The sequence below is a fragment of the Oncorhynchus clarkii genome, chromosome 33 (genome assembly GCF_045791955.1).
Source record: "Oncorhynchus clarkii lewisi isolate Uvic-CL-2024 chromosome 33, UVic_Ocla_1.0, whole genome shotgun sequence".
Classification (NCBI taxonomy): Eukaryota; Metazoa; Chordata; class Actinopteri; order Salmoniformes; family Salmonidae; genus Oncorhynchus; species Oncorhynchus clarkii.
Genome location: NC_092179.1, coordinates 5,662,212 through 5,675,963, shown reverse-complemented (window position 1 = coordinate 5,675,963; position 13,752 = coordinate 5,662,212). Strand labels below are relative to the sequence as shown.

Below are 13,752 nucleotides of genomic sequence, written 5' to 3'. Positions count from 1 at the left end.
ACAACAGACACAACATTATTTATTTTAACTTGTAGTGAACAAAACATAATGCAACTATTTGATATAAGAATTGTGTTGCTTAAAAGTGATAAAATAGTACAAATTATTAGAGAATATATGGTATTCCGGCACCACCAAAACTCTTGGTCAGTGTTCACAGATTTTCAATTTACTATAGTAATGTTCAGTAAAACAAGAAGAGCAAAAGTTTTTGAAAGTGACATAAAAAAAATAAAACAACAGTTTAGAAGCTTTTGAAACCAAATAATTGAAATGAATATAATGAATATCTCTAGCATCTATGTAAGACGCTATATAATTTTTCATTTTAGTTAATTTTGTAAAAAAATACTTTTTTTTATTTATGTTGTTTATTCTTCTTCACTCTAAATAGTGCTAACACTTATTATGAATTATACATTTTATTAAACCCATTTACCTACTTACAACTTCTTTATATCCAGTGTGTATATCACATGCTTGGATATACCTTTTAAGTTAGAAAATACATGTCTATCCTTGCATAATTAAATACATTAAAATAATAAAGATGTATAATATGGTTTACATTTTTGTTCCTAAATGGTAGTTTGCGTAAGCTATAGTGTTGAAAATAAGCCATTTAAGGTAATACAGTTATATTTGCCTCAAACATATTTGTATCTTTCTAATATCACGATCAGACTTAGATGTTTTTTTTTCTGAAACCAACAATTGTAAGACTTTGTTTTCCCACTTAGGAAAAACTACAGTAGTTAATTAAAAGTTAATTAAAAGTTAGCACTTCACTCCTGGTATAACAAGGGTAGACATCAGATCAATTTCAATTCACATTACAGAATGTGTTAAGGAAAATCTTTTACCATTCACATTTCATGCATATTTTTCTAATCTTAGATTTTTCTATCTAAATTAAACCAAAACATCTTAGGTTGTATCAACCAAAAATTGAGTAAATACTACAGTATTTTGGATATTTTTAAGTACACAAATTCATTATTGCTAAAAGCCTTTGGCAAATGAATATAAATATAAATATGATTCATATAATATCGTATTTCTTTATTTTTATTTTCTAATAACTTGAACAAATAATGTTATTTCATTTGGTAATGTATTTCTGGAGAACAGCATCTCCTCTTAGGCTATATTTAATCATATTTTTCTCTCTAAGTTACCACTCTAAATCCATAGGTGCCCATTTACCTGTCCATTCTGAATGAGTTATACAATATGTTTATCCGTGAAATACTCTTATGTTAATCATTATTTGTGTTTGAAATGATTAACCAACATTAGGAGTGAAAATTATTATCACTCTTGAGACATAATACAATTAATAATTTGACCTTTAAAGCAATACATGTCTTCATTCAGCCTTAGCCACTTGAAAAAGCAATACTAAAGGCAACAAATATATATATATGTTAAAATTGTCATATTGTAGTTTATTTTCTTTCATATATTGATGTAAAATATTTGCATTTATCCCCAGACAAATATTTTACATTGATTGCAAATAATATAATTATTAATATGTTAGTTAGAACCATTTGCCTTTTCAGTTGGAATGGACAGAGTTAACCTTAAACCTATTCAAACATGAGGAAACTGTAGAAAACTGCTGTTTAGAAAATACTTAACTTCGATACCATGTCTTTGGTATATTTATAAAAAAAGATATCAGGATATACTTCTTTAGATCTCTTATCTGAATTTGCTTAGGTGAATCAGCAATCTGTATTGCTACTTCACTAGTATCCATGTTGTCTCTGTCCTCCATTTTGATTTTTCAGTTCTGTGTTCTACCTGTTGATAACAAGACTGTTTAGATCGATGCCTGAACACTTCATAATCATAACATTTTGGTTTTTAATTCTGTTTCATCTAATGCATTTACTTTATAACATAACATTTTCAATAAGAATACCATTTAATTGGTTGTATACCTGCCAATATCGAGGCTGTATTCTCTGATGGCTTTCTGTTCTCTGAGGTATAACATTTTGGCATCTAATAATTTAAATTGTCAATCTGTTTTTGAACTTCAGAGGTTTTCTATAGAAATACAATTCAATTGATTAGGGAAACATGTCAATACACAAAACAATACAGTTCTTAAATTCATGTTTTACAAATCTTGAATTTGCAAACAGTTCAATCAATCAAATGTGTTTATAAAGCCCTTTTTACATTAGCCGATGTCACAAAGTGCTATACAGAAACAGTTGAAAATATCAGCCATATAGGATCAGCAGTCACACCGGCAAAGCCCCGCTCTAGCCTCTTGTAAGTGACCTGTCGCCCCTAAATGGCTGCCGGAGGTCAGGGAGGTTAACAGAGACTGATGTTACTAGTCCCTTGAGTGACATCCCTGAGGAGATGGGCCCCTTACGGCCCCTTAATCCCTATTAGTCCCCTGTGTTAGTGATCTTTACCTTCTCTGAGCCAACACCATGCTACCTTGTCAATGGGGCCTGGCCGGCTCCCGACTTAACACTTTTGACCTCAGGGGTCTCGCCCTTTGTTCCCGTAGCAACAGAGGGTGACCCCAGGGGTCAGGGGTGTAATCGAGAAGTTGTATGGACACGTGGGCTTGAGGGGCCCCACCATAGACCACCAAGTAGAGGTGGTGGTTGGCGGGCAGCACTTCTGTCTGGTCAGTACTTCTGTCTGGGTAGCAGAGAGAAATTCTCTCTACATTGTATGAGGTAAATAGAAAGGGACAGCACTCCAATAAATACTCTTCAATTAAATACTCTTCAATCATTTCTTTATTCATTAATTGCACTGCATATATGCGAGTCACAGCCCATTCTCTTATGGAATATGCCAGGAGATGCCGATTCTGCAGGTACCTGATTACGTTTGGACCCGGCAAATTCTGGAAGCTATTCGCCAGGTGCAACGTGAGCGCCTATTACATCTAGTAGACTTGCTGCTTGCTAGGGCGCTGTGGATGGGGATGATGGATGGGCTCCGAGGGTTGTGTGTTCAGAATGAATGCCTAAACTTAAGCTTAATCTTATCCATAACCATTTGGAATGAATGCCTAAACTTAAGCTTAATCTTATCCATAACCATTTGGAATGAATGCCTAAACTTAAGCTTAATCTTATCCATAACCATTTGGAATGAATGCCTAAACTTAAGCTTAATCTTATCCATAACCATTTGGAATGAATGCCTAAACTTACGTAATTCCTGTTACTGCAGTTACGCCACAGGTTGGCGTTTTATTTGGAGATTGGGTTGGGCGATTCAGCCTCCGTCTTCTTCGGCGTGCGGTGTCAATGAGATGAACACATGACATTTGTCATGGACAAGTATACAATAAAGGGTATGTGTTCTTCTTTACCCTACAAATGAATGTGATATATATTATATGTGACACAAAGCAGTGTACTATTTATTTACACGGTTATTATTACAGGTATTGGGTAGCGTACATACCCTGCAGCATAACTCTCCCATTCTCCAACTGTTTGTAATTACTCTGCTTCGGTGTATTTCTTTAATTGTTTAACCAACACTACAGGTTAATTGTTTAACCAACACTACAGGTAAATTGTCAACCAACACTACAGCTAATAAAAAGACAGCATTACCTCTGGGACCCCCCCCCCCCAAAAAAAAAGGATTTTAGTACTTTGATATCATTTAAGCTTTAAAGCTCCGTTTACATTAAGTTATCATTATGCTGTGAATCATTTTTGTTTTGTTCTCTTATGAGTGTCTGTGGTGATTGAGGTGATGATTGAAGAAGCAGCCATTTTTTGTTGTTGTTGTTGTGATTAAATATTTTCCCTTACGAGTTGCCAAGTTACCCTCTCCGGATAGTTGGGCAGCAATATGATTTGTAGTTGTGTGGGAAAGGATAATATAGCCTTACGTGATTAGGAACTTATTTTGGCATGTTTTGTTCAAATAGTAAAGCTCCTCCGATGACATGGAACTCCATCAGAATGCTGAATTCTGATGGAGTTACATGTCTGGTCACAATTGAACAAAAAAACACATGCACTGTTTAAAGACAACACATATTCATTGTTTTACTAAATTGCTTTGAGAGTATGTGCATGATGAAACACACGATACAGCATTGATTTAGAAATCTACAGCTAGATGAAGTGCGCCAATAAAGTTCTGCGCTACAGCTGACGGTTGTACGACTCCTAAAGAAGGTGTGATAAAGAGATTGTTAATATTGGAGTTTGATCAATGGCAGACTTACGCAGGCAACTCAGAGCTCTCTGAGAGGGGTGAGGCCTTAGAGAGGCTCACAGTGTCAGGTCTTGGCAGCCTACCCAAAACCAGAACTGTATCCTCGAATGAACTCTCCACAACAGCCCTGCCAAGTTTTTTGAATTCTTGCTACATGTAAAATTGTAAACAACAATTTTACAACAGTCTCTCTTCAGACTAGAGTAGTGAAATGGGCCTGATAGTCAGAATGGAACAAAACGCATGAGTGAAAAGAGTATACTTTTGCTTATCTTAGTATTTGATCTATGTACTTTGTGCAATGCGGTTTTTAGTCTTGAGGAGTAGCGATTGGCTAAAGAGGTGGCGAGATGTGACGTAGTAGGTTTAACCTCATGTTTGTACTGTAGATGCCCCATCAGCTTTTTTCATAAGAAGACATGGGAGAAATATAGTTTAATTTAGCATATTCAGCTGTACCGACTCCATCTTTAATGTTTCTCCACAACTCCCATGTAAACTGGATTACAAGCGTTTCTGAATATGGCAATATTTATATTTTATTATATACTGGGTCGTTGCAGAATGGGCAGAGTTAATGCTGAGGGTAGCCCAGATTTTAGTGCCGGGCTGGAGTGTGTTCTGTCTCCGTCCCACCTCCCTGGCAGGCGCGCGCACACACACACACACACACACACACACACACACACACACACACACACACACACACACACACACTGGGATAGAGCCAAAGCAGCCATGTTAGCTCCATCTTCTTTTTTATTCACCATTTTAAAATATATATATACACAAGGAGAAAACCAGGAAAAAATAGATCCCTAAACTTCATTTTAATGCATGCAGTCCTTCTTAATCTCAAGTAGCTAATGTACCAAAAAGGAGAGAAATTAAATTGCTTAGCGCTCCACTTTTTTCTCTCTCATTTGTGCTCCTGCTACTTCAGGGAGAAGGGAGAGCTTCTGGGAGCTCTTGGTTTTTAGGGAACGGGAGGGGGACGGTAGCCTAAAGAGACAGGAAGTTGTTATAAAATAGCCTATCTGTCACAAATTTCCAAAGACCCTTGCTGTGGTTGCAAGCAGCCAGTCCAGAGAAAGTGTAGTAGTGTGTGCCCTAGTAGGGTTTGGGGAAACTGGCAATAATGTTTCATATTTAGATGATCTGTTACATGAATGATAGGCCACATATTTGTGTGCGGCAACAAGGACTATCTCGTTACAGAGGGATTAAGACATGATTTGTATGATAGATACTTATGGTTCAGTGAGATGAGATGTGTGGGTATGCGCAACTGTGTATAGGATGTGAGTCCATTTTTATCATGCGCCCCTAAATCGAAGACACCCGTCCCCCTCTTACCCTCCCTGTAGATCGTATTTGCTAGTGCAGCCATCTGCATCGTCACTGTGAATGTGAGGAGGATCTCACGGTGCACTAAGCTTTGTGTGTGCGTGAGTACGTTGTGTGTGTGTGTATAAAATCACAGCCAATGCTTTACTGCTTCTCCAGCCTGCAGCCTCGGTGAAGCAGTCTCACCCCAGAGGCTTATCTGGGTTTCGACTCCTTGTCAAAATAATTGCAGGGGCCGAGCGCATTTTAAACTAAAAAAAGTTCCCGAGGTGGGGTGGATAGGGAGTCGACGCTGCTGCAGTCACACTCTAAGTTGTCTGTAAAGGTGTTAATAAAAAAAATGTTTCATTGTGATGAGCCTCACCCCCCCCCCCCCCCCCCCCCCCCCCCCCCCCTCCTGTTTTTATAAGAATGGATTCGTCCGTCACTGAAAAGGTTCCAAACCGTGCCTTTTGCCAGGGCTGTAGCTGCATGGTTGTGGAACATTTTTAGTATGAAGTTTGTTTTAATCATGCACTAGATGTGTGTGGGGCCCTGGAATGATGATTGGCAACTGTGTGTGTGTGTGTGTGATACGGGAGTAGTTTGCCATTCTTCCACCCTATCGATCGTCTCTCTTGCTCTCACACAAACACGTTGTGTCCAACCTGTGATAAAAATGCGTCTTCCGCACTTACTTCAATGCGTCCCTATTTCATCATCAGCTGAGCTCCATCTCCTCCACTCACAGCTCTTTATTTCCCTCCCTCCCCCCTATCTCTCTCTCTCTCTCTCTCTCTCTCTCTTCATTCGCCTCACTCTCCCAGTCCCGGCCACATGCAAGAGGGAGACTAGCGATATGAAAAAAGGGAAAAGCGTCTGCTGCTATTTCTAAAGCTAGATCCTCCCCTTCAGAACGACTGTGCCAGGAGGAGGAGGGCTTTTACTACTCTGGGGAGTTTAACCCTCTGCCTCTATCTCTCAGCTCTGCCTCTAACTCTCAGCTCTGCAAGCAAGTCCAGCTACTAAATACCCTGCAACAAGTAGCTTTTGGGCCTCCGCCGTTTGACTTTAGGTTTGGTTGCCCTTTTGAAAACGTTTGTGGACTTTTTTTCTTGCAGCAGATTCCATACTTTTGCATATTATTTTGAGTTATTGTGCATTGCGCTTGGATATTTTTTATTTTTTTTGGTAGCTACTGCTTTTAACATACTCCACGGTGTGTTGCATTGCCTGTTCGCCATGTCGTCCCTCTTTGGAAGATCAGGATGTGCTTCTTCATGCTGAAGATGACGATGGCTGTGTTTTTGGCGACCGCTGTGCATCTGCGGTGGCATTAGCTCGTTTAGTGTCTTGTCACGCCGCTTTTTGCTTTCTCTGCCTATTTTGTTTCTCACTAAGAAGAAAACACACACATACTCCTAGACTTTTTCATCCCCCTTACCATTTATTTCCCCCTCTCCCTTTCTCTCCCAATTCCTCTTTCTTTCGTCCTTTCTAACTTTCTCTCTCTAGCTCTCCCACTCTCTCTCTCCCTCTCTCCTTCCTGTGAAAGGAGAGTAGGAGGGCGGTGCAGCAGTGGCGGAGTTTTTTTTGGGACAGGTGCCAATTTCAAACAAAAGACACAAAAAGGCAATGAGTGAGAGGCCTCCAACGAAATAAAAAAATATGTTGCATGTTGAAACACAAGAAGTGATTTGTAGTGATCGTGTACTGTATGCGTGCGTGTGTGTATGTGCATGTGTGTGTGTGTGTGTATGTGTGCAAAAACAAACTCTTGCAGGATTCCCGAGCGCCCGATTGAGTGAGCGAGCGGAGATTTAGATTCTCTCTCTCTCTCTCACTGTCTTGTGGAGGCATTTGAGTTTCGGACTCGGAGGGAGGGGTGGTGGGTGAAAAGGGAAGGGGTCCTCCTTTTTGGTTGCTGTTGAATTATTCACATTCCTGGGCCAACCAACCCAATGCAGAGACGGGACTGGCTGACTGGCTGTAGCTGCTGCCTTTAGCAATCATTCGACATGCAGCTTGTCTGTTTGCTAACATTCCTCATTCAAATACTTTTTAACTGCCAGACGGGGATGACCATGCGCCTCCCAGGCATGAACATGGACTCTTGTGGCGCAGCCCGGTGATAGACCGAGACAGACTAGGGGGTGGCAGACAGGAAGACAGCCCAGATATGATTCACTGAGCTGGTGTAAAAGGCAGCTCCCTGTCATCCATCTCTGGTTCTCACCAGGAGTCTGAATCTAACTAACTAACTGGCTGACTGACTGTGGCTGCCCTCTGTCTGTCCCTCTCTACAGGATAACTACATTATGGTTCTGGATCTACTACCCTGGTGGAAAAAGGCCTGTCTGGATTTCAACATCCTGTATTTCGCATCCATAGTTGTTGTGTGCTGCTGACTGTCTACCCATGTCCGATTTGAGGTAAGTGGTACATTTCTAAGTGTGCTTCATTGCGTGAATGTGTGTAAACTAGTCTGTTTAAACCACACATGGGAGTGCACATTATTTTAATATTGTTTATTTTTAGTTTAAGGATCTCAGACTCACACAATGCAGAGATTGACTTCTCAATAATACGCTATACAGATAAACATCAATAACAATAACATACACTACCACGTCCCCAAACAATCCAGCATTTTGATGTTGCCAATTTGTACTTCGCTGAAGCAACTGCCAATGTAGTTTCCGATGTAGTTATAGTTCCTGCTTCCCTCGTGGCTGTGTTTGCAATGGTCATCGTTTGGGGTCAAAAGAGGAGGACAGTTTTTGAGGGACCAGAGTTGAGTGTGGTTGCTGTAGTTTTGGGAGACATGCCAAAGCATGGTAGCAGGTCTGTGACTCTCTCCCAGAGTGGCTTTTCAGTGAACCACTGCAGCTAAGAGAAAGCCATCAGAACGTGTAAATCCAAAAGATTGTTGTCTTATTCTTAATTTAAGCGCTTACAGATATTGGCCGATTTTATTTTGTTTTTCATCCGTAAATGCGGAAGATAATCCAAACAGTCACATGATGGTTTAATTGTTTACATCAATGTCTTTTTATACTGTGCAAGTCAGTTTCCATTTTTCAACAAATGTTTCATTTAACTTTAATCGACAAACAATATATTATTTTCTCAAGTGTATTTGCTCAAGTGGTCCTGCCTCGTGACACATTTAATATAGCAACATTTCTATGTATAAAATGTGGTTTATATCATTTCTTAGAAAATACGCCCCTTTCAATGTTTTCTCTTAAATGGGCTTGAAAAAATAATAGGCCCCAAAAATCCATTGATAGTAGTTGTGGTATGTCCAGTGTTCATGCAGATTCTGATAGACCTTCACCAATAGCAGGAGGGTATTTTGATTTAACCAATAGCAGTTGACTTAGAGGTAGGTGAGTCATCACAGATAAAACACACGAGAACCAACATATATTAGTTGTCCAATACTCTATTCTTCACCACATAACACTGGAACAGTATAAGACTTACAGAACACCGAAATAGATTATGTTTAGGCCTATTACATTTCGTTTTCTTTAACAAATAGAAATGATCCTTCATACGGTAAGATACTAACTCTTATTTTATTATTGTAATGTAGCCCCTCGTAATAAATTGTTGTTTCAATGCCATTAAAAGCAATCATACATTGTCTCGGAATACCATATTAAAAACTTTATCATAGGTGTTAACAATGGCAAGATGAGGGACAGTGTGTTGGACTAGAGAAGGGTGATGAAGATATGCACGTGTAGGCACAGGGCGTACCCCCTCTGTCTCAGGCTTTTAGAGGCCTGGTGGGAAGGAGCGAGCCGAAACCTAGGATCACAATGTGTTTCCAGAATGTTCTAGAATTTGACGAGGTGTTCCAGAAACTGGTGAGGCATTCTAGAAGGTGTTATAGTTGTCATTGTACCTTCACCATTACATATCATCCAACACCTAAATACAGAAAGATGATTTTTTTGGCACGTGTCTACTGTACCATTTCTTACATCATTTCATCAGCGGGTTGTACAGTTTCAGGGTATAGAAAGGAAAGATCGTAAAAGAGGACACAGTGGATCGGCCCTCCAATGTCAGTAATGGGTGGGTATTTATAGTTGTATTGAAGCGCATGTAAGCATAAGATACATTTCAGACATACTGAGCCCATTCCTGGGGTATGCCAAAGGGACTGCTCATGTAAGCAGACACACACACACATATACTGTCACGTAGAGGCAGCAAACACCCAGGCACACTCGATGCCATGTGCTCCACAATGGACCCTGGGTTTAACGATGAATGGAGTTCCCACGACACTGTAAAGGAGAGGAGGGCGCAAACCCCTCCTTTTAGCATTCACATACACAAAAGCAAAATAAATGACACATTTACACGCAAACATACACACTATTTACACACACACTTATACACTTACGTGCGATCACACTCAAACACAAATAAACTCCACACACTCAGAATGTTAAAAAAATGTGTAAGAAGAGACACTTAATTACCATATTATGATTTTCGAAACCCTGTGTTTTGTTAATACTCATAAGCAAAATAAAATATAAAATATTGACAGAGAGAAGTGCAACACCACTGCATTCGTGAGAGAATTGATTGATGAGAAACAGAACAGAAAGAAATGTAGGCCAGGCTAAATTGCATTCAGACAATTTTTTAAGATGTGATTGCGAGGCTGAGTAAGTGTTTGCGCGCACATTGTGTGTGTGTGAGAGAGAGAGGGACAGACGGAGGGAGGGAGAGCCAGAGGGAGGTAGAGAGGGGGAGAGGGAGAAATAAATGGTAATAAAGCTGGTTTGGTGGAGGGAATCTAAATGAAGCATTGAAACAAAAGATCTGTCTGCGCTTGGGTCTATGGGAAAATCTAACAGCTTATTCAAGTCCAAAGACTGTGTGTGTGTGTGTGTGTGTGTGAGAGACTGAGCCAATAATAATATGTAAGTCCATTTTTTCAATATTTATATTATTCACAGTTATTTAATTATGGCGGTTTGCATGATAAAAATGTCTTATCAATTATAATGTTTGGGTCAAAATGACAAAAAGTATTGTAACTTACAGTATTTGCCATTACATTACATTGGTATAAACATATCCAGACTTCAATCAGTATTTTAAAACAAATTTACATTTGCATGAAATTCTGGAAGGAAATATATTTTTTAAATTGAACAATAAAAAGCTGTATAATATTATTTTATAAAATTATAATTTTGAAGTGTTAGCCTTTGCACATTTACGTTTACTTACTCTCACATAGTTTACAATTGACTTGTCATAAACAAACTGTTCACACTTTACGACATAACTGTGTATTGTGTTGGATGGTCAACATTTGAAATAGGTGCAACATTTCAGGTGTGTGTGTGTGTGTGTGTGTCCATACACATTCCAGTTCTATCCTAATGAACTGTTAATTTATCAACATGTAGACGTTCTAATTTGAAGAGGTGGAGTATAAAAACAACTTTAGTGCGTCAGTTAGACAATTTATTTGACTCGGCAAGTCAGTTAAGAACATATTCTGATTTACGATGGCGGCCTACACCAGCCAAACCCAGATGGCGCTGGGCCAATTGTGCGCCGCCCTATGGGAGAAATCACAGCCGGTTGTGATACAGCCTGGATTTGAACCAGGGTGTCTGTAGTGACGCCTCAAGCACTGAGATGCAGTGCCTTAGACCGCTGCGCCACTCGGGAGCCCGAGTTACCTCATTATATATAATTAAAACCATGCGTTTCGGGTTTGTTTACAGACATTATGTTGACTTGTATACATCTATATAGATTTGTCTTATGTTTTCCTGCTATAGTGATCTAATAAAAGTTTTGACCTGTAATTTCAGTCATAATACATGACCCTTGATGATTAGAAATCACCTCAGTGATGAAGGTCATAGATAAGCAAATGAGGACACAAATCAGGATACACCCGAAGGAAAGACAGAATAACAGACATACTTCTATTCAAGTTTTAAATAGACATTTACAGTAATAACCCATACGATCTGTGATCTTCGGTATGTGGGCCAAAATAGCAATGCTCAATACAGAAAGTTACTTTATGGACAGAGACACCAGATAGAGCGAGTGTTTTACTTTGTGCAACCGCTTGCATTTGATGCCACTCGGGCCAGTAACTGTCCAATACTGTAGTCCATTTTGGTACAGTCCTGATCACTTCAGCATATGGGAATTCAGTCTTAATTATATATTTGAGCAGAGGTTCGGGGAAAGCATAGGCCTGGGAGTGCTCCTGTACCAGTCAACGTGAAGTGAACTTGTACTGGGCAGACCAACTTTATACAAACTATATGCCAGTTTTTACTAAATAAAACGGTAATACATTTGTTTCTGTGTTTGTGATTTGCTTCACGAGCATTATTGTACTTTCAGACTTTTAGAATAATTTCAGTTGTTTAAATGTGTTGTTTTATTTTTGCAGGTTGATTGGATCCGGGGGGGGGGCAATGTATAGAGACGGAACAGACCCCGGATTAAAAGGTGAAATTATGTTTCATTTAAATATTCTTGTTTCTTAAGCTTATTAAGGTACAGTTTATATTGGTTTGGTATTTGGTTTGCTTTCCATTGTGTGATTTTCATTGTACACTAAGTCAAATCAATGGCACTGTGTAGCTGTTTGGTTTAACCTGAAATGAAAAGCGTCTCGCCTCATTGTTCCGTAGCCTGCAGTTGCACAAAGTTAGTCAAATGTTTATGGTGCAGTTGTTTGCTTTGAATAAACCCTCGCACTCACCGTTACAAGATAAAAAAAATCTCAGCTAGTAGACTGTGGTTACGGTAATGTTAGTGATCTGTACAGTACAGTAGAAGCGGCTCATACCCTGAAGCTGCCAAAGAAATCAGTGAAAGAGGAAAAGTAAATCCAGTACCTCAAAGGTCAGATGAAGATGAAGAGACAGTTGGCTCCCTGAGAAGTGCAACCCACAGTGAGTTGGCAACCTGAACTACACAAAGTCCCTATTGTCAGTGGGTGCACTGCAAACAGCACTCAATAGAGCTACAAGGCCTACGGCTCCAGTCCTGGGGGGAAAGCACCACCTGTTGGCCGTTTGGTAATATACTGCAGATTGACGAGGCAAGTTCTAGAATCATGCTTGTGTGATGAGTAACCTTGCCTGAAACCTGTAGATTTATGCTCCCGTAGTGAATGCCCAGCCTTTAGCTCAGTGGGATAACACAGTCTTTTGGCATTCTGGAGACCCAGGTTCAAACCCGGGCCATTCAATATTAGTGTGACATGTTCAAAACATTTCCACTGAAATGGCACCCCGAAGAATGATGTCTGTTAATGATGTGACATTAGAAATAGTACAATATTTTGTCTGTGAGTTTTGTGAGTGTCCTTACCCTCAGTGGAGTTGTGAAGTTCAGCCACGGTTCAGCTCCTCTTCTCCACAATGGAGAATGAATCTGCTCCATTCATATAAAGCAAAATGAAAGCCACTGACTGTGCGGGAGGTTTCACAAAGCTAGAGGCAGAGCCAGGGTATTGATGTGTGACACCTAAAGTTTCACTTCCACATGTTATTATAACCCTGTTAGTATAATATAATACGCACTTTCCTGGACACAGACCAAGCCTACTACTGAACTAAAAAGCATTCTCAATGGAGAATCTCTATTGAAAGATTTTTTGTTGTTTAGGACTGTGCTTATGTGTCCAGGAAACCGAACCAATATAACCAAATACAAATACATATTATAATCTATTAGTATAATAGTACAACCCTATTCGTTTAATATGGTCTCACCCATCCAGGTTGGAATAGGAGGAGTAGCACTGACAGTGGATTGCTACGGAGGGATACACTGTGACTGTGCCAAAAAATGTTAGAAACAGTGGTAGAGTCTATTTACTTCAATTGCCATGGGGTTGTGTGTTGTCCTAACATTAGATTGGCTAAAGAGGGCATCTCTGGACACTGGCTGAATGTGACAATGTGATTTCTCTTCTCAGTCAAAGCCCTGTTGTCAGTTACATTGATAACATATACACTGAGTGTACCAAACAATAAGAACACCTTCCTAATATTGAGTTGAGTTGCACCCCCTCCCCCCTTTTGCCCTTCGAACAGCCTCAATTTGTCGGACATGGACTCTACAAGGTGTCGGAAGCGTTCCACAGGGATGCTGACCCATGTTGACTCCAATGCTTCCCAC

The 13,752-nt window shown here is 39.7% G+C and overlaps 1 long non-coding RNA gene across 2 annotated transcripts in view; it reads left to right on the top strand.

The window, feature by feature from the left end:
* The window catches only part of LOC139393055 (uncharacterized), a 30,451-nt gene extending 17,600 nt beyond the window's left edge, over positions 1-12,851 (top strand). For both annotated transcript variants that reach the window (XR_011629748.1, XR_011629749.1), the window contains 2 exons: positions 7,857-7,982; positions 12,011-12,851. This is a non-coding gene — a long non-coding RNA (uncharacterized lncRNA). The remainder of the gene's footprint in view (positions 1-7,856; positions 7,983-12,010) is intronic.
* Positions 12,852-13,752: the final 901 nt, after the last annotated feature.